The 22,131-nt window shown below is 33.2% G+C and overlaps 4 non-coding genes across 4 annotated transcripts; all 4 read left to right on the forward strand.

The window, feature by feature from the left end:
- The first annotated feature begins 14,602 nt into the window (after positions 1 to 14,602).
- Positions 14,603 to 14,726, forward strand: LOC118344349. The gene has a single exon (XR_004798122.1). It is a non-coding gene; the product is annotated as a small nucleolar RNA SNORD14 (small nucleolar RNA).
- A 184-nt stretch (positions 14,727 to 14,910) lies between these two features.
- LOC118344337 lies at positions 14,911 to 15,010 on the forward strand. The gene has a single exon (XR_004798110.1). It is a non-coding gene; the product is annotated as a small nucleolar RNA snoR99 (small nucleolar RNA).
- Positions 15,011 to 15,176: 166 nt separating this feature from the next.
- Positions 15,177 to 15,300, forward strand: LOC118344417. The gene has a single exon (XR_004798188.1). It is a non-coding gene; the product is annotated as a small nucleolar RNA SNORD14 (small nucleolar RNA).
- A 256-nt stretch (positions 15,301 to 15,556) lies between these two features.
- On the forward strand, positions 15,557 to 15,679 carry LOC118344336. Its single transcript, XR_004798109.1, has one exon. It is a non-coding gene; the product is annotated as a small nucleolar RNA SNORD14 (small nucleolar RNA).
- Positions 15,680 to 22,131: the final 6,452 nt, after the last annotated feature.

Consider the following 22,131-nt stretch of genomic DNA (forward strand, 5'->3'; position numbering starts at 1 on the left):
TTCCACCCGTTTAATTCACCGATGACAAGATATAATTCATCTAATTAGTTTAATAATTAATTTTTATTAAGTTAATCTAGATACGACTCATTTAATCTCTTTCAATCTATTTAACTCGCTTCAACTCGTTTAACTTGTTTCATATAAACTGGTTGATCTAACCCGTATATTTATTTTTTTATCCAAATAATATAATTTCATATATAATCCAATAATAATTATATAAAAAATTCACAATTACAGCCGATTCGTGATAAAATATTTTATTATCAATATTCAAACTAATAATATATAAGAAAACTAATATTTTCATAAAATAGAATTATATATTAACAAACAAGATTAATAGTTTGAGATATAATGTAATCAAATAGTGATATTAATATTAAATATTCCTAACAACAACAAAAGATATATAAGATTAAACATTTATAAAAATTAAAAATATAATTTATTCGTATTATATGAATTGATTGTAGGTTTCACGGTTGACTCGCAATTGACTCACTTGTTAATCGTGTCTTATGATCGGGTCAACCCCTTTTGCGTCAAACTTATTTATATCAAATTTAAACCTGCTTATTTTATGTCGTGTTCGTATCGAATTCGTGGGTCGTGTCATATAATATCACCCCTTATTAATAAGATGAGAGTATAGTATATAATTATTTTATTTTATTTATCTGTCCAAAATTTTTTGAAAAACAATGAGCGAAATACCTCATACTAAAATATACTCTCGATCTTAAGTAAAATACAAACCATAGAAAATATTCTACTTCCTTCAAAATGGAGAGATAATGTTAATCGTGGACGAAGATATGGAAACAAATAGAGATGGAATTATAATTTTTTATATAGTCATCTTATGTAAAGATGGAAGCACATGCAGAAATTAGTATGCCATGGCCCTTAATTCTCTCTTGTCAAAACACACTTAGCTAGTGTTTCCAGTAAGGGAAATAAATTAACTGTTGGGAATTTGGGATAACCCACTATATATCAGTTTAGTTTTCCAATAATGAGAATATGATGATCTCCATTTTCCTTATATGTAAAAAAATTAGCAAATAATCATGTTTAATTAATAAAAATCTTTCAATTTTTGGGTGTTTAGTCGTTAGGTCAACTTGCGATCATGTTGTTTTACTTGTAAACACCTATTAATAAAATAAATCTGATATGCAATATCAAGTAGAGAAAAGCTTCAAATCGGTTAGGGTGTAAATTAAAAGTTTACACCATCCAATGAAAAAAGAACACGTAAGCTTTTCATTTTGTTTACCATGGATACGACTGTAGATTATTACCCTTTGTTCTGTCACATTACCCGCAATCCTCTCTGCATTCAGTTCGGTTTCTTCTTTTCTATAGCGTTACCTTTTTTTTTCACTCTCTCTATCATCTTCAACCGAATCTTCAAAGCAACTATAGCGGATTTAAATAAAAGAAAAATGTTTGAAGCATGTTGCTCAACCTCTCTCTTCCATCGCCAAGCTCTCTCTCTCTCTCCTCAACTTCACAAGCCAAAGCCGCCCCCCCTCTCTCTCTCTCTCTCTCTCTCTCTATCCTCGAGCACAGCCTATTGGTCTCTCTCTCCTTTTCCATTTCATCTTTTAACAAGTAAAACTTTGATTGTTTAATTGAAGAGTTAAATATATTATGTTTTCTTTCTTTTTACATTAACATTCATTTAATGTTCATCAAATCCAAGCATTAGGAAATAGTAAAAATCTGGGTTCTTTCTTTCCAAACCCAAACTCTAGAACATGAATGTGTTTGTTGAAGAACGTGAAACCAAAGTGGTTGATAATTTCTTCCTTCTAAAATCTCAAACGTGAACGTTGGCTTCAATTCCTCAAAAATCAGCGCAAAAATATCATTTTAGGTACAAAAACTTATGGGTATCTTCAATCTTTAATTTTCTTCAAAATAAAAAATAAGAAACTCGCATTTATGAAACCAAAATGTGTTCGATTCAATTGTTTGCTTGAGTTCGCATAAGGTCGAGGGAAGTGAATGGAAGAAGGGAGGGAAAGAACGTGAACGTGTTTGTTGAGAGAGAGAGAGAGAGGCGAAAGAGTGAGAAGGGGTGAAAGAGGATACAGAGAGGAGGGGAGAAACATAGGAATCGGGACAGGGGGAGAAACCTGCAACTAATTCTATTTTTTTCCTACAACTAATTTTATTTTACATATCTTATAACTTACACGTGTCAAATTATGATTGAATGGTGCAAAATTCTATTTTTCACCCAATTCGGCTCACAGACGCTCCCTATCAAGTAATGCCAATTAAGATTATTTATCTAGATCGGATTTTTTTTTCCAATTCAAGACAACAAATATGGGTTCATACGGGTGGTTATCGGTCCGGGTAAAATCTGGGCCGATAACTGGGTTCCCTACCTGCCCATATATGGAGATAAGTACGGATATAGAATATGGATATCAAGTAAAAAACCAATACTCAAGTTTTATTGTTTAAAAAATAATAATTTCTTTTACAAAACTACGTAGTTTTGATCTCCAACATTATTTTATGTATGTATTATGTGTTACATGCATTTTACATATGAATATTGGATTTATTTTTTTCTTTTACAAGCATTTAATTAAAAATGTAATTAGTTGTTTATAGTTTTAGTTTTTTATTTTATATGATTTTATTATTATGGACAATGTGCAATGTTTTAAGATTTATTTTGATTTATTTTATATTGAATTCATTGCCTTTATTATTTTATTTATTAAAAAATTTCAGTAAAAGAAAAAGGTTTTTAAAAATTTTTAAAACTGGTAATCATATTAGAATAGAAGCAATGCTAGACAAAATGAGAAAAACAACGCAATCGATCAAAGTTAGAGCCCATAATTATTGAAAACCTTAAGAAAGAGAGAACTAAAAGAAGCATTTTGTTGCAGTCTTAGTAACTTTTTTTTTTAAGAAAGATGTTTTATTAATCAATCAACCATTACAAAGTTTCCTTTTAAACAGTAGACTTAATACAAACGGGAATCATTTCCACATCTAACACAAAATCTTTGTGATGAATAGCATCTTGAGCAAGGTAATGTGCAGCTTCATTTGCTAGCCTATTAGTGTGATGAATGGACCATTGAGCAAATGACTTGAACAACAATTTTGTATCTTCCAAAAGTAGGCCAAATGCGCTCATATCATGGCTATCTTTTTGCAAATATTGAACCACTTATAAAAAATCAGCTTCTAGCATCACCCTTTTAATCCCCATATCCTTATAAAAATTCATAGCCACTTGCAGTGAAACAGCTTTAGCCATGAAAGAATTAGCAACTAAGGGTTTTGAGTCACGACAACATCCAATTACTTGACCACTGGTATCTCTTACAATCACTCCAATGCCTACCCTTCATCTAGATTGAGCACATGCATCCCAATTCATTTTAAACCAGTCAACAGGTGGCTTAGGCCAAGCAGATCTTTGAGCAGCAATAACACCTAGTGATGACTTCCTCTCTTGAGCCATCTGGAACAAATAGTAATTCTTTGTAGCTTTGGTTATAAGGAATCTAGGATGATGAAACTTTTTGCCATGAAGAACATAATTCATTCTAAACCAAATCAGTTTTGTAATCATAGCAGCCATGTCCAATTCTTCCTTACTCAGCTTCTGTACTAATTCTTTCCAAATTTCTGCAAAACTATGACTTTGAACAGATAATTTTTTAGTACTTTTCAATTATAGACCATATCCTTAATATAAATCAAATCTTATTATCAAATAACAATAAAAATAGTCTAATAGGATTTTCATTAAGTTTAATGACAAAAGTGAAAGAGGCACAATTACTCTCAATAGTCATAGCATTTTTACTGGATATCTTTGATTGTTGCATGCTTGAGTATTCTTCTACTTCTTCATCCTACATGCTTTCAGGAAGTAGATAATCCACATCATCATCGTATGGCTTAAACTTAAGATCATTCAATGAATGATTTCTAATAAAATTATGAGTAGTCATAGACGATACGAAAATTTTAACTTATTTATCATTAGGAAAATTTGGTATATGATCCAATATATTCCATCTATTTTTCAAACTAAAAATGTTCTTTCAATAGTTGCATCTGAGGGATGAATGTGCATGATTAAATATTTCACGCATATCTATTGGGCAAGGATCACGACGAAATTATGGTAGATGATATAGTTCCCTTCTATATAGCCCCATGTATTCATTCATATGAGGATATTCGGCATTTATCAAGTAATATTTAGATGCAACAATTTATTATAGTAAATCAAAATTAATGAAAATATCATTTATAATCTTATTTAGTTCGTTAATGTCATTATTATTAAATTCAAACTTCTAGGTGGATGTTGAAACCGCAATTCCTCCTTTCGAATAGCTTCCATAAAAATATGTGTATTATGTGTTGTACATTTTCATCCAACCCAAACAAAGGTCAAACGCATATGAAAATCACAAATTTCTATGTTATTTTGAGTATATATCCATTTTCTACCAATAAATGTAATTTGTTTTGTTGGAGAAATAGTAATTGGCAAAGGAATTCCATCAATAGCTCCAATACAATCTTTGAAGTATGGCCAATATCACTCATCTTCAAGGATTTTTTTTTTAACATCCTTAAATTCTCCATCAGTGGGATTGATAATGTCGACCGCCATTCGTGAAACAATCATTAATACACTATTAAAGCGCATACTAATAGTCTCTCCCAAATGTTGAATTTTTTCTTGCGTCATTCTATTCTCGAATCCATAATCTAATGTAATCAAGAAATTTCCTACCATTTCTTCAATAATTATGTTTATAGTACCATTTAAGTTATATCTTCCATTCATCTCTTTGCATAAAATAAGAAATACATATTTTTTCATCCTAAAATGTTGATGACATCTATCATGATGACCATTAAGAATCTCCATAACGAACTTATGACTTGTATAGGGAGAGGTCCTACAAGGTTCCTTTACAATATACGTTGTGTAATATTTATAAGATAAAACATTAATTGTAATGTTATCACAGAGTCAATATTATTCTCTTTTTCTTCTTCTTTGCCATAATCAACTTCGCTTATGTAACATCATACACATTGCAAAATAGAGGAAGTCGTGGTTGTTGTATAAATTGAGTAAGGGGATATGTAAAGTTTCAGTAGGATGGGAAAAGAGGGAGAATCAATAAGGTAATTCTAATCCATAAGGAGATCGTACTTGAGAAGGAAACCAAATTATTGTGTAGTCCATGTAAGCAAAATAATGATTCTATAATGCGGAATAAACACTTAAAATAGAATCGAAAAATTTTAATGCTAAGGAAATGGTACCTCCAGCCATTGATGTTCCTCACGATTTTGCTGCGTCCTCTTACTAATGTTTGACACTTCCAAACTCTGATCACTCTATTTAGATGGTATAAGACTGAAGGAGATTGAGTGAGTAAGTCTGGGGACCAAACCGTAGTATTTATAGCCAAAGCTTTCATCAAGTTTTGGTGGAAACGTGTCCCAGTGTTCAGTTTATCATGGGGCAGTTCCAACATTCTACAAACATGATGAACACTCAGAGTGGACTACTTCAAGAGCTCCCAAAATGAATGGGAGCTGGAGATTTGTTCTTACGAACGGTCTCCGTGAGAAACGGTCAACATTCTCCCACTTGGTCCACACTTCTAATCTAATGTCTCATCTTAAACCCATCGATAATCTGTATTTAAGTAATAAATACATAAATCATGGCTATAGGTCCTCTAATGACAAGTATTACCTTCCATGTATTACTATATATTTATTTCTTAAATATTATAATTTATGTGGCAATAATTTCTTAATGAATAAACCCTATATTTATTCTTGGTCCAACACAGATGAATTTTCTCAAAATTAAATTAACGTGCACATCAATATGAGAAAAACATCATAATAATTAAGAATTTCATTAAAATAATATTGTCGATCCAATAAATAATTACATAATGGAACCAAATCTTATATTTGATACATGATCCTTGAATTTTAACGGTGGCATGCCCTTAGTCAAAGGATCAACGATCATTAGCTTAGTGCTGACGTGCTAAATGATCACTTTCTTTTCTTTAACACGTTCCCTTACGGCTAAATACTTAATGCCGATATGTTTACTTTGATTTCCACTTTTGTTGTTCTTAGCCATAAAAACAGCAACTGAATTGTCGCAATACATTCTCAATGGCCTAGAGATAGAATCCATAATTTTAAACCCAGAAATGAAACTCTTAATACATACACCATGTGAAGTAGCCTCAAAACAAGATCCATAACGACATATCCTTCGTATCGAAATTTTTAGAGTGGAATTGGTTCACCTCATGCAGCAAACCATTCTCATTGGTTGCTAACAAAATATCATATACATATAAAACAAGAAAATAAATTTTACTCCCACTGACATTTTGGTATATACATTGATCCATAACGTTTTCTATAAAACCGAATGAAGAAATTACATTATGAAATTTCAAATACCATTGGTGGGATTCTTGTTTTAAACCGTATATTAATTTATTGAGCTTGCAAACCAACCAATTGCTCACCATCATTAGAGGGGAATCCTTCAAGTTCTTTCATGTAAACCTTCTCATCTATATCTCAATTGAGAAATACCATTTTCACATCCATTTATTACAACTCTAAATCAAAATAGGCTACTAATGTCAAAATAACGCGCAATGAATCTTTCTTAGATATAGGAGAGAAAGTCTCTGTGTAATCGATTCTTTCTTTCTGAGTGAATTCCCTAGCAACGAGTCTTGCCTTGTATCTCTCAATATTGCTAAATGAGTCTTTCTTTGTCTTAAAGACCCATTTACATCAAATAGCTTTTATACCATTAGGCAATTCAACAAGATCCCAGACTCCATTACTCTTTATAGAATTCATATATTCCTTCATGGCATTGTATCATAATTTTAATTTTTTGCAACTCATGGCTTGTGAAAAGATCTCGGGATCATTTTTTACTCCAATGTTATAATCAAATTATTACAAATACACAACATAATCATCAGGAATTGCTGATATATTTGGTCTAATGGATTTTCTTAATGTTGTACTATCACTATCATATTCCTGAGAAATATGTAGTTCAACTCATTGTTCAAAAGTTCTTGGCAACTCTTGAAGTACCTAATCTACTGGAATGTTGTCAGCAGCTTGTGGAACTTCAATGAATAGTTGTTCAACACCAGCTTGTACTTGAAGGGTGCTGTAAACAATAACCAATTTATCACTTGATGTGAAAGGTTGAGATTCTGAATGATCATTCTTAGAAACTATGTTTCTGGTTTAATCACTTCCACTGGTCAAGTCATTTTCAAGAAAATTTGCATTTCTTGATTCCACAATCCTACTGCTGTGAGATGGACAATAAAATCTGTAACTTTTAGACCTTTCAGCATATCCAATGAAATACCCACTAATGACCCTTGGGCCAGCTTCTTCTCTTGTGGATTATAAATTATCAGTTCAGACGAGCATCTCTAAACGCGCGTATTTCGCAAATTCGATTTCCAACCTTTTCATAATTCAAATGGCATTTTAAGAACAACCTTGGTTGAAACTCGGTTTAATATATATAATGTCGTCTTAAGTGCTTCAGCCTACAAGGATTTAGGAACATTGTAGCTGCTAAGCATACTCCACACCATGTCCAATAATGTTCGGTTTCTTCTTTCTGCTACACCATTTTGGTCTGGTAAATCAGGCATGGTGTATTGGGCAACAATCTCATGATTTTTAAGAAACTTTGCAAATGACCTAGGTGTTTGTCCATTCTCTGTGTATCTACCATAATATTCTCCACCTCTATCTGATCTCACGATCTTAATTTGTTTACCGTATTGTTTCTCTACTTCAGCCTTAAAGATTTTAAAGGCATGTAATGTTTCGTTCTTGTTATAAAACATGTAGAGACACATATATCGTGAGTAATCATCTATAAAAAAGATAAAGTATTTATGACCATGTGAGTCCATGTCTAGACTACATATATTAATATGTATGATCTCTAATATATCCAAACTCCTATTGGCACATTTCCTCGACTTGTTGGTCTGATTTCCCTTTATGCAGTTCACACAAATCTCAAAATAAGTAAAATTCAGAGTATTAAGTATCAATTCATTTACTAATCTTTTAATTCTTTCTATAGAGATATGACCTAATCTCCGGTACCATAATTTAGAAGAATCCTCATTAATAACACATATTTTAGTACCAGTGTGAACATGCATGAAATCATAAGTGACATTGTTTTGTAAATTAATGCAGTAAAGACCATCAGATAAAGTACCATTCCCAACACAATCAGATTTATAAAATGAACTGAATGATGAATCTGAAAAATTAAATGAATATTCAAAAAATACAGGCCTTGAAACTGAAATCAAATTTCTAGAAAAACTTGAAATATAAAAGATATTTTCTAACTTTAAAACAAAACCACTACTTAAAATTAAAAAGCAAGTACATTTAGCTTCCACATGCGAGCCCATCTTGTTTCCTGATAAGATGCTTTGCTCACTTCCCACAGGCTTTCTTAGGTTTTGCAAATCCTACAAGGAATTCGAAATGTGGATTGTTGATCTAGAATCAATCCACCATGTGTTAATATTGACATTAACTATATTAGATTTATAACAAATAAATGAGGTTGGATTACTTTTGTATGCAAATCATTTCTGAAATTTAGCGCATTATTTCTACATGTGTCCTTTCTTTTTACAAAAGAAACACTTGGAATCTTTCTTGATACCAGCTTGAGTAGGTATTTTACCTTTCATTTTCTGATCGGCTTGAGATTTGCCATTTCCACGCGTTACCAACATTGCATTTTCACCATATTCCATCATCAGTCTCCATTCCTCTTGAACACAAATGGTCATGAGTTCATTAATTGACCATTTATCTTTATGTGTGTTGCATGTGATTCTGAACGGTCCATATTGGTGCGGAATGGTGTTCAGGATGTAGTGCACCAGGAATGACTCTGACATTTCAACCTCGAGTTTCTTCAATTGAGCCACATTGTCCCTCATTTGCATGATGTGCTCCGGACACCTGGATCAATGGCTTTCAGCAAGTTTCAGACCTTTTCATATTGATCGACAGAACCACGAATACCAGCAGAAATTCTAGTCTTAATGAACATCATGATGAGGCAATTAGTGAGTGTTGGTGGTTTGTCTTTCCTAATAGTATAATTTATATACATCCACCCTAAATGAAGAAGAACTCTCTCATTCCAAATCTTATAGTTATCTCCCTTAAGTTCAGAAAGATCATAACGAATATCAGATAAATTTACAAGTTGTATAACTACATAAAATTAAATATTACATGCTTACGTTAAAACTGAGGCCTAAATAAAATTTCATGCTTTACCAATATAAATCATGCTTAAAAATTGAATCTAATGACATAAAAATGCATGTGGGCCAAAATTTTAATTCAATTAAATTTAATTATTCTTTATGATATAATTTTATCAAATTATTTACTTAATTCATAATTCTAAATGGTATATTAAGATTATAATTTGATATAAATACATATATATATATATATTCTATCTTAGATTAAACTTTATGATAAAACTATCAAATTATTTATAATTCCTGTGGGTAAGTTATGAATAATTTGATATTTTATCTTAATTAATAATATTAATATAATAAAAAATTTTGTGGGATAAAATTTATTATATTAAGTATAATCAATTACAATTAATGTCTAATATTATTTATATGATCCTAATCAATCATAATATATAATTTTATTTAATTAAAGATGATGTGGCTATTCTCTAATTAATTAAAATTGTATGGATCACTAAACATTAAATCGCATAAAGACTAGCTTAATATTACGAATTACATAATTTTAACTAATACTAACATGTTATTATTATGCACAAAATATTATCATAATATAAGCATAAATATTGCATAATTAAAACTATAATATTATGCATAACATTTAATTTCATGCATTTAACTATATATATACTTATCCAAAAATTGCATGTATTAATATAGAGCAAAAATAATCAATTCATACAAACTAAATATGAGTATAATAAATAAATTTGCACAACAATTATCCAAATTGTATATAATTAAATTAAATAAAAATAATAAGTATAAAAATATAGCACAACAATTATAAGCGCAAACGGCATGGCCCCAAAAACCCACGTCACAGACCAAGTATAGAAGTGGAAACTAAATGTCGTTGTTTGTCTCTGTTTTCATATTTATTTATTTATTTTTCTTAAAATTGACCCTCGTTCTTTAAAACCAGGCCCATATAAACGACAAGTCGTTTTTTCAAAACTTAAAAACGACATGCCGTTTTCTCTATACAGAATGAATGCTAGCCCAACTAAACAACATGTCGTTTACACAAAAACTGCAAATTACGTGTTGTTTAGCTCGATACGAAATAAAACGCCTCCCAACTAAACGATATATCGTTTTCACCAAAACTGAAAACTATGTGTCGTTTAGCTCCATAATGAATGAAAGGCCGCCCAACTGAACGACATGTCGTTTTTTCCAAAATCAAAACTACATGTCATTTTGGTCATCTTGAACCTCCAGACTGGGTTGCAGATCACGATTTATTGGACTTTTTGACGTCAAAAAACATGTTTTTAATCACATAAAGTTTAGAAAAACTATTTCCACATGATTTCTAATCTTCTTTCGAATAAAAAACGTCCAGAAATTTTAAAAAAAAAATATTTCAAAACTTTCGACCAAAAACAGGAACAAACATAACATCACTAAAACACCAAGCCAGAGAATAAAACGGGGCTCTGATACTAAATGTAAGCAAAATAACGATTCTATAATGCGGAATAAATACTTCAAACAAAATCAAAAAGCTTTAATGCCAAGGAAACAGTACCTCCAGAAATTGATGTTACTCACGATTTTTTTGGGTCCTCTCACTAATGTTTGGCAGTTCTAAACTCTGATCACTCTATTTAGATGATGTAAGACAGAAGGAGATTGAGTAAGTGAATCAGGGGATCAAACTGTAGTATTTATAACCAAAACTTCTATCTAGCTTTGGTGGCTACATGTTCAGTTTATTATGAGGCAGTTCTAACGTTCTACGAACATGATAAACACTCGGAGTGGACCACTTCAAGAACTCCTAAAATTAAGGGGAGCTGGAAACTCGTTCTTACAAACGGCCTCTGTGAGAAACGGTTAACGGTCCATGGATATTGTAGAAATAAAATATGACAAGGATGCTATAAAAATTAGATTAGTGGGAGACTTTTCCTATGACGGTGAGCGATGAAGTAGAAATTAAGTAACACAAAGATAACCATACAAGAATTTCTTGGTTTAAATTATCGAGTACCTCTGCAATAAAAAAATAACTAGAGAACACAAAGATAACTACCACACTTTTTCAAGAACCCACTTCAAAGCCATCCAAAAAATTTGGATACTTACCCAAAAAACCAAGGTAGGTGGCAGCCCAAACAAACTAACTCTCTAGGTGCACATCGAATCCTCTTACTTTACTTCGAATGACATCTTAGCCCACCTCGCTTTCTTTTACTCTGTAAGGGCACAAACAAAGTCAAGGGTTTTGCTTCTAACTAAAGCTTGCTGGGTAAGAGTGGAGTCATTGCCCAGCTTAGGGTACGAGACTAAAAAACAAATATTCTTTCTTTATGTGCATAAGCATGTTTTGTGAAAAAGTCGCTAGAATTCAAACTTTTTGGTATTTTTCGTTGCTTCCGATGATCTAGACATTGATCCATCTTTATGCTTCCCAGTAGCTATAAGATAAAAATTGGTTACCAGTACCTAAAAGTCAAAACAAGAAATTATTAGTACATTGCCTAGTGATTTAAAGCCCATTGCAATACTTGTGAGGAAAGAAAAGATTATTTGGGTATGGCTATGAAGAATATACCCTATTGTTTTCAGGTGTGCGCTGTTGACGGACCTCCACAACCACAACATGGAGGAGCAACTCTTTAATCTGCATTACATGGAACAAAGGGTAGGGCTCTGTCGCATTGTCGTGAATTTGAAGATGGTTGGGCAGATTCATTTGGGTGAGCTAGTGAAGGGGGATGGGTGTCATTTGGGTTATCTATCATGATTTAAAAGGGTTCTATTGTGCCGATTAAAGGGCCTTGTCTAAAAACAACACCATCAAAGGGAATGGAAGGGAGGGGTGGGAGGGGTAGGGGGAGAGAGAGAGCGCTAGGGAGAAACTTCTCATGTTTCACGAATAAAAAATGGAAAAAAATGTAATTATTATAAATTAATATGGATATTTTCGCCCATTTATAATTTTTTTTAAAAGGGTCACCACAGTCTAGGATAGGAGAATAAGCACGTTTTATGAAAAGCATCAAAATTATACTTATCCTCAAACATTCTTTCTAACTTATTTGATGATAAAAATTACTTTAATATATATCACCTAAACAACACAATTTTACCATTAAAGTGCTTTTAAAACTATTTAACCATTTTTTAATATCCATACCACAACCCCAAACATGCCCATTATCAATAAACTAGTGCTACATTATATTATTTTGGAGCATTTTCCATTATAGTTGGTTTCTCATTTAGAAAAATTAGTAAAATAGCTGAATAATTAGAAGATAAATGCTTTAACCACAAAGAGATATCATAAAAGTAAACTCATGAACTGACATATTTTGATATGATAAATTGTAAAGTTATTTTATTGTAAAATAGATTTAACGTATCATATGAAACTATGTCAATTTTTATATTTATTTTTGTAAGATCTTTTTATAATTAGAGCATTTTTCTCGTTAGAATATGACAATTTATAACGTTGGCTACACTTGAAAAACACGTGTGATTGCTCCAGGCTTGGGGTGCCCATAGAGATGGGCAGTGGGGACCCGCCACCGATCCGCCTGCCCCCAACGTTCGGCCCCGCTTGGGCAATCAAATACCCTTGGCCATCAAATGCTAGGGTCGTCCGCACTTGAGAGCCCACGTAGGGACGGGGCATGGGCTTGGGAAATACCATGTCCACATATATATAATAATAATAATAATAATAATAATAATAATAACTACTTTTTATAATAAAACAACTTCGTTTATAGAGTTTTCTTATAAAATCTCTCAGCCTATCCCCTCATTGCGTCTCTCTTTTTCTTCTCTCAATCTCTCTGTTTTATGGCGTTGCCATCGTCCCCCAGCTGGTTGCCATCGTGGTCTCTCTCCCTCTCACTGTCGCCCCCAGCCGGTATCTCTCTAGTTGGTGGTTCACTGGTTTTTGTTTGGGTGGATTTTTATTTTTTCGGTGACTGTGGGTGGGCGGTGGCACTATTTTTAAAAGCCTTTCCCTTTGTTTTGGCTCTTACATTTCTAAAAATAAAAACTTTTTGGCTACAAGATCCATTCTTATACATGGATTAAGGGTGGGTTTACAGACCAATAGACCAATCAACCTCCCGACAGCCAAACAGGGGGCCTACCCTACCGAGGGCGGGGCTGGAGCCAAGGGCCAAGGGCCAAGGGCTGGGAAGAGGTGGCGAAGGTGCTCGTGGGAAAAACAGGGTAATGCATATTGAAGAGTTGAAATTGAGTAAAAACACTCTCATTGAATTGTGCAAATGTAAATCCAATGGGAGTGTTTGGTTAATAGAGTCTCAAAATGTATTGCATTGGATTATACAAATGTAAGAGGAGATGACTTTTTGCTAAAGTAAGTTAATATTGTGGGTCAAATTTGATAGTTATTATAGCATGGCCTAAAGGAATACAAAATATTTTCTTCTTTACTTCATATTATGATTTGGTTGTAGCAGGTTTTTTAGATCTATAATATTTTTACTAATTAACATATAATCAGTAGAATAGTAAAATATAATAAAATTAAAAAATTAAAAAATTAAAAAAAACAAATTAATATTATCCTATTATTATATAAAGAATATATATATAATATAAAGAATATATATATATAATACCATGTGGAGATTTGATATAAATAAAATAGAGAAAAAAAAATTTATATCATATTAATTAAAATTTGGGTTTAAATTTAGCTATTTAGAGTAAGCCACCGGTACCACGTCTGTGGCCATTGAAGTTGCAGTTTCACAATAGGGCGTGAAGCCCAACCCAAATGGGTATCCTAACCGAAGACTAGCCCACGTGAAAACAAAGAAGAATCAAGACAGATCCGAACACTACAGTAGGTCCAGAATGTTCCATCGCCAGATCCACCGCACATATCTTGGCCGTCCATTTCACGAAAAACCCTAAAATCCCAAACCCTTCCCACTATAAAGATCCCCCTCCTCCCCTTCTCGCTTGGAGACTCAATTTCTTTCCCTGCTTAGCTCTTTTGTTTGATATTGGCGTTGCGTCGTTCAGGCCAATTTTCTCTCATACAGGTCTACGATTGTCTTTGTATCTGTGTGTTCTGTTTTTGAAGCTCAATGTTCTCTCTACTATTGCTTTTTGGTGTATAATCATGCATCTTGTATGTGTTCATATGTTCATATTGGGTTTTTGTTCGTGGTCGATGATGAAAGATTCAAAGGCTTGTTTCTCAAAACATTCGCAGTGGCCGCCTAAGAGCTTTCGCCTTCGCCAGGCTTGAGAGCTTGTGCTGCATCTATCCTTCCTTGGATGTCTGAGACTTCGAAACTACTTACTTTTCATTATTCTTGTTCAGTTGATGCTTGCAGTTATTTAATCCTTTGTAAGGTTGCTGCCTTGTTCTTTAACGGTTTTGGGAGATGCCCATAATTTTTCGAATGTTTTGGCATGTGAAATTTCTGTATTGTTTGGGGACTTCACGTCTGCCCCTCTAGCAGTTTTCCGAGTGCTTCAGGGATGAACATGTCCCGAACATTCTTCCATCCGTTTCACTTTGTCAGCTGTCTTTTCTTTTGTCTTGCTGATCATTTTAGGATGGTACATCCTCTAAAATATTTCATCTAATCGTCTTATAGAATTTATTTATTTTTGTTGGAAATGTAATTTTTATCATTGAAACGCAAATCTATATAGATCTAATTTTTTTTTTAAAAAAAAAAAACTTGTTTGGTTTGTCTGTATACTTGATGTTTTTCAAATTGTCTTTGTCAATGTTGATGATGAAAAATCCAAAGGCTTGTTTCTCAAAACATTCGCAGTGGCCGCCTAAGAGCTTTCGCCTTCGCCAGGCTTGAGAGCTTGTGCTGCATCTATCCTTCCTTGGATGTCTGAAACTCTTCTCTTCATATCCACGCACGGAAATTTGTTGAATGAATTATTGTATTTGTTTCTAAGATAGACGAACCCTATTTTGTCATGTTTAATCTGTCATTGACATGTCCCTTGGTTTTAATTTAGATGATATCTGTTCTCATTGCCTCTTACCCGCTGAAAGTGTGATTCTCGGACTGAAAGTTTCGATATTTCATGAATTTTAGATGTGGAGTTTGTGGGTTCTCTTTGTTCTTGATGATAAATTGTATCAAAATGTTGACCAATGATGATAAATCCAAAGGCTTGTTTCTCAAAACATTCGCAGTGGCCGCCTAAGAACTTTCGCCTCGCCAGGCTTGAGAGTTTGTGCTGCATTATTCCTTCCTTGGATGTCTGAGGTCTTCATCTTATGATACTTATTATATTACGTTGTCTTACCCACAGTCATAAGTTTCAATTCTTTCGTTTTGGTCTTTGTATTCCATTCTAGGACTTGTTCCATCTAAGGTTCGATTTCTCTGTAAGTGCAAACCAATTCTCTAATTAGATAGCCACTCAGATGAGTGGTTTAACTTCAAAACTCTTAATACTGCTCAAGAACCACTAGTTAGTTTGTGGTCAGGTTTTGGATGAATTGGCCAAGAGTTCATTCTTGGTGGATAGTTTTTGTGTTATGCTCAGGTTTAAGGTTCAAATTTCATTGTGAAAATCTGCCTGAGTCTCTAATCAGATTGGTCTAGAGCATATTTTAGGTTCAAAATATAGCCTTGTAACACATGTAATAGTCTTTAACACATGTACTAGGCTAAAACTGTTGTAAAAAAAACATAAAATTAAAAAAAAAAAAAAATTTACATTAATAGAAATTATATACTATTTAAGTTGTAATTATTAATTAATAATTATAACTAAGTTATTACAATAAGGCAAATTAAGGGAAAATTATTATAAAATTGTTATTGTAGAAACAGTGAAACAACAAAAAATTAACATTTTATTGGAATTATGATGTCAACTGTTGTAGAAGAGGCAGTGAGTCGATTTTATTGGAGAAGAGTCATTTTATTGGAATTATATTTAAGGTTTTATTATAAAATCTGAAATATTAATAATTTCAAAGAAAAGTAAATAAGAATTATAAATCACAAATAAAAATTTCATATAAAAACATATATTACAAATGCAAATATTACAAATAAGAATAGTTTTTGGTTAGGATCGTTGAATCCTTAGATTAGGATTCGTCACTAAATTTTATAAGTTAAAAAAACATAAACAAAAATGTAGATATAAAATATTATATAAATATAAAAAATTATTAAGGAAAAATTGCACGAATCAATGACAAATAACAATGAAGGGACCAATACATAAAGTATATGCAGCGGAGGTGGTTGCACAATTAAATTAAAATTTAATACCGATTAAATGAATATAAATAAATTAAAATAATTAAATAAAATTTATGATTATCAAATTTAAGCTAATCACCATCTCTTCTCTCGTTTGGTTTTTTTTTAAAGCAAAGAATATTCAGAATATGAATTGAGATCTTTTTAATCTAATTATGCATCCAAATCAATGTTTATACATTGTGATTAGACAATAATTTTTTAAATGGAACTAATATGCCCCTTCTAATATTAAAGGCTGACTCAGAAGTTGTGGAGTTAATAGAGACTATCAAAATATTACAGGTTATTTATACTTCATGACATTGGTCTTCAATATGCTAATATATTAAAGATTTGTGCGAATGATTGAAGATTTATTGTCAAGTATTTGTGTACTCCGATGGAGACTTTGTAGAATAATGGACTATGGGATTGTGTTCCAATCTCTCGTCCTATTTCAACCTATGTTTTTTCGCCAATCCCGGAGGTGGCGTGTGGTAGGTGTAGGTGCCTGAATGTTACCATCCTTGAACTTGATAAACTTATTAAGCAATCTAGCAATGGTTTTCCTAACCTTGTCGTAAAAATTTTGCTTGTGCATTTTCGTGCGCAATTCATAATCCATACACCATATCATTAATTTTAAATTGAAGGTCAAGAGCAACAACTACATATAACAAAATATTAACCTTACTAAAATCTCTCCAATATTTATCATACTTTACTGTCATCATCAATATCATTTCTTGCATCCTAATATGGTCATTTGTGCACATTTCATCAAATTCTTCTTTTATCCTACATATTAGCAGACAAAAATAAGAGAACGTAGGGTATAAAGAACCAGATAACCTTGTTGCGACTTTGTCGAAAAGCCTAAAAAAATCTATAAAAGTAACAACAATCTTCCAATAGTTATCATTATGTTTTCACAATCCCTGTGCTAATAAAAATATCTAATATATGAATGCCTTTATCATCTATTAACACAAAAATTGACTTTTTTTTTTTTGATCACTTTCAACATCAAGAATGTAGAGTTACATCTTATAAGAATATTAGTATAAAGACCATTCGTGGATGTTATGCTTGCAGATCTTATAATCTTAAATTTCACAAATCTCAAAGCAATTCTGACTCGAGCAATTGAGTCATCAAGATCTTTTAGACCACCAGTGACAATTAGATTCAGAATATGTACAACACATATCACATGCAAACACTCACACCTAAAATTATCTTATTTGTCTTTCTAAGATAGGTCTTAAGATGTTTCAATAAGATATCGTTAGACGAGACATTATCAACTGTAATTGTTAGAACTCGTGCCAACCCTCACTCTTTTGTTGCGACCTCCAAGGCCTTCTCAACTGTTTCACCCCTATGATTGAAAATTTGACAAAATATCAAAGTTTTTTTTTTATGTAATGTCCAATCACAATCAACAAAATGCACAGTAAAAAACTTATAATTAAAATTTTGAACGGATGTCTAAGTATCGATAGTGAAGCAAACTATTTGACCCTTCAATTGGCCATTCAACAACTATTTTTTTGACATATAATGTATTTTTATATCATTTGCTACTGTGTGACGAGAATGAAGATTAAACCTAGATTCCAAGTACTTATAATATGTTTGGAACTATTTCCTCTCTACAAATGGAAAAGGTTGCTTGTTCATGATCATACGAGTTAGGTGTCTCTTACACTCTTTGAGATCATACTTAGTATATCCCTTCAATGTTACACTCTCACTACTCTCATCTGCCATTTTTTTAAGTTCAATCTCTAGTTTAGATTGATTATTTTTTTGTAAAGATTTTAATATTAGACTATTTTTGCATTTTCTTCTAAGTATACCTTTAATTGAGATGTATCATATCTCCTATATTGACATTCATATACTTTACCACAATGGTTACATTAAGTTTGTGGATTATTGCAGTCATCACCCTCTAATTTGGTAAAATGAGTTCAAACTATTGAAATAGTTTTCTTGCTTTATGGGGGCAAGGGGGCAAGGTAATAGTTTGTTGGGATAGGGGTAGCATCCGTAGATTCGGTAGGATTAGGTGTTGGAGTTAGAGTAAGAAAGCTAACACTAAAATCTAACAAACTAATCGTTTCCCAAAACTAACAAAAATCTGAAATGAAGCAAACATCACAACAACAATTAAAACTATGCAACAATCACCCAAAACAGATCGGGTTTTCGATATCGAAATCCCTAATTTAATTTAAGGGTTTCAATTCGAAACCCTAAACTAATTTATTGTTCCAATCCAAAACCTTAAAAAATTTCAAATTCACAATTTAAAAATTAAACACATCAAAACTCATGCACAATGTAATCCTCCACACCACACAATTCACAATCTCATATTCCAATTTCTTAATTAATCTCATCTTCCATAACTCAAAAAAAAAAAAATACTCGACGTTCATGCGAATTGGGAACTTACCTTTAGTGACAGACTAGGCGTGTAACGGAGAATGGCTTGACAACATACGACGGAAGGACTTAAGGAGAGAGAGAGAGAGAGAGGGGGTAGTGGGAAGGGGGCTGGGGTTAACAAACTTATCAAAATGACAAAACAACGTCGTTTTGATATGAGTTGTTTTAAAAAAAACCCCAGCCATCAAAACGATGTTGTTGTCAATGACAAAATGACGTATTGACAAAATGAAGTTGTTTTGTTGACTGTGGTTTTTTTAAATTATAATATACATATATTATATATATGTATATTTATTATTATTTATTTATATATATGCGGGGGTGGGGTGGAGAGGGTTGGGCCTAGCCAGGGCCACCAGACGAGGACAAGGCCACTCGCCCCCGCATCTAGCCCCGCATCTAGCGGACATGGACAGGGCAAATTTAATGACTTTGTTTTTTTGTTTTTTTAATGGCTAAGTGTTTTTTAACAAATTTATGATTTAAAAAATATATATACATTAAGAAATTTAAAAAATTTTAAAATTTTTTTTACACAATTGGTAAAAAGTTAAGATGGTGTTTCAGTGACTGTAGCATGATTCAAAATATAAATAGAATGACAGTAATTTATTAGGTTTGGTATCTCCTCACTTGGCATATGGAGGTTGAAGGAGATGTTAAGTTATTGACGAGAGAATATTTGTGGTGTCTCTAGTGTCATGAAGTCTATCCAAACTTGAGAAGATTCTCTATTTTTATAAGGTCTTTTTACTTTCTTGGAGTGATTTGGTCATGCTTGGTTTATGAAACACTTGTTTTTTATGTGTGAGTCAACTTTCTTATCTTTGGACTTGATTCTTGACCTTATTCTTGGGCTTAATTATTGATTGTTGATTTTATATCCAATAGATGCCTACGATGCTTGAGATTGATTTTTTCAATAATAAGACCTTGAAAATCTTCAAGTTAATTGTGATAGAAATAGTTTGTAGATTTGTTGTAACTTACATTTAGATGGTTTGAGAGCTTATTTGCCCTCTAGGTCCATTCTAGGCTGTTATTGAGCCTGTTGACTCATTCTTGAAAGTAATCATCTGGAGGCAATTGTGAAGCTCGGAAGCTCATTTTTGGAGGAAACCCACCTAAGGTGGTTGCGGCATGAGAGTCGGCACCCAACGTTGACGAAGGGAGGCACTTGTATGTGCTAGCATTGATCGTCAAGTGCGAGTATAAATGCACTTGATTTTACGTGCAGGAGTGATGCTCTCAAGAGAGCGTCATCATCCTTTAATAGTCAAGGTCATGAGAATCTTCAAGTTAACCTATAGATTTGTTGTAACTTGCATTTAGATGGTTAGGGAGCCTGCTAGTCCTTTGGGTCCTTTCTAGGTTGTTACTGAGCTTGTCGACTTGTTCCCAAAGATAATTCACTTGAGGCGATTGTGGAGGTTGGAAGCTCGTTCCCGGAAGAAACCCGCGTGAGGCAGTTGCGGCATGAGTGTCAACACTTATCTATGTTGACGTTGATCACTAAGTGCGAGTACATGGACACGATTTTATGGGCAAGAAGTGATGCACTCAAGGGAGTGTCATCATCATTTGATTGTCAAGTGCGAGTGTGAGGGCACGCGACTTTAAAGGCGATGAGTGATGCGCTCAAGGGAGGATCATCATCATTTGATCACCAAGGGAGCGTCATCACCCACTCATTTCCAAGTGTGAGTGTGAGGGGGGGCCCATTAGAGGGTGGCCTAGGCCCAAAGATATCGAGCCTCGGAGACCCAAAGTAGGTCGGGAGCCCAAACTGGGATGTTGGTACCGAGCCCATGACCACATCGCCCATCCGGGAGGGCCTTGGCACTGATCTCGGTCCAATTAAGGAGCCCAACATAAGGCAATGATCGTCTGGGACCTCGGTGGACTGTTGAGCCCTACCATAGGGTACATAGTGGATGACTGCCGCTAGGTCTGCGTTGGGCGTGTTCGATCGTGGGCATGCTGGGCTAGAGACATGCCACATTCAATGCATGTCAGGGAACCCAGCATGCAACGACGTGCTGCCAGAGGTATCGTAGGACGGCTCAACCACGACCTGACACATTGTCACGGCAAGAGGGTGGTAGCAGGTCTGAATCGAGCATGACCTAACACCCCAAGATCTCCCTCGATAGTTTGAACCGCAACTTGTCACATGGCCACGACAGGAGGGTGGTAGCGGGTCTAACTCGAGCACGACCTGACACCCCACGATCTCCCTCGATAATTGGGTCCAAATTAGGTATAAATAATAGCCATCCTTTCCATGGAAAGGCTTTCTAAACTCTTTACTATTTTTATAGTTCACTTAGCTTTCTTCATTACCCAAGTATTCACTACTGACTTTGGCATCAAAGTGACCCCGAACAACACCAGAGTCTCTTCTTCCTCTTAGCTACAGGTCTAGTGAGTTTGGTTGTCGTGGTGCTATTTAGGTTGTGAAACACGACATCAATAGTGAGTGTTCAAGTTTTGCAAACTGTCTTTCAAAATAAGTGAAACTTATTATTGAAAAATTGATTTTTTTTATGTGGATATCATATTTATCCACTTTATTTTTTAAAGGAAATGCATAAAGATTGTACATTTTAAAACTGTAAATGTTATTTCCCTAAATGAAATATTGTCACATGTCAGGAAATACCACGAAGTTGATAACCATGTTTGGTTTTAAAAGGTTGTAGAATTTTTCACTATTTTTTTTCAAGCTCAATTTAACATCTTTTAAACATTATTTTCTTTTTCATCTCTCAAAATCCATTTGATATGAGATATCCACTTTCGCCTTCTTGCAAAGTTTAACTTTTCAATCTTAGAAGTAGCCATCTCACGTGATATAAATCAAGAGCTCAAAATCTCAACATGTTCACATATATAAAAGTCAACATTTTTACAAAAATCTAAAAAATACTATACACAAATATTATCCAAATAACTTTACAATTTTATCAAAAATTTTATTAATCTACTTTTATAAAACT

This window comes from Juglans regia, chromosome 1 (genome assembly GCF_001411555.2).
Source record: "Juglans regia cultivar Chandler chromosome 1, Walnut 2.0, whole genome shotgun sequence".
NCBI lineage: Eukaryota > Viridiplantae > Streptophyta > Magnoliopsida > Fagales > Juglandaceae > Juglans > Juglans regia.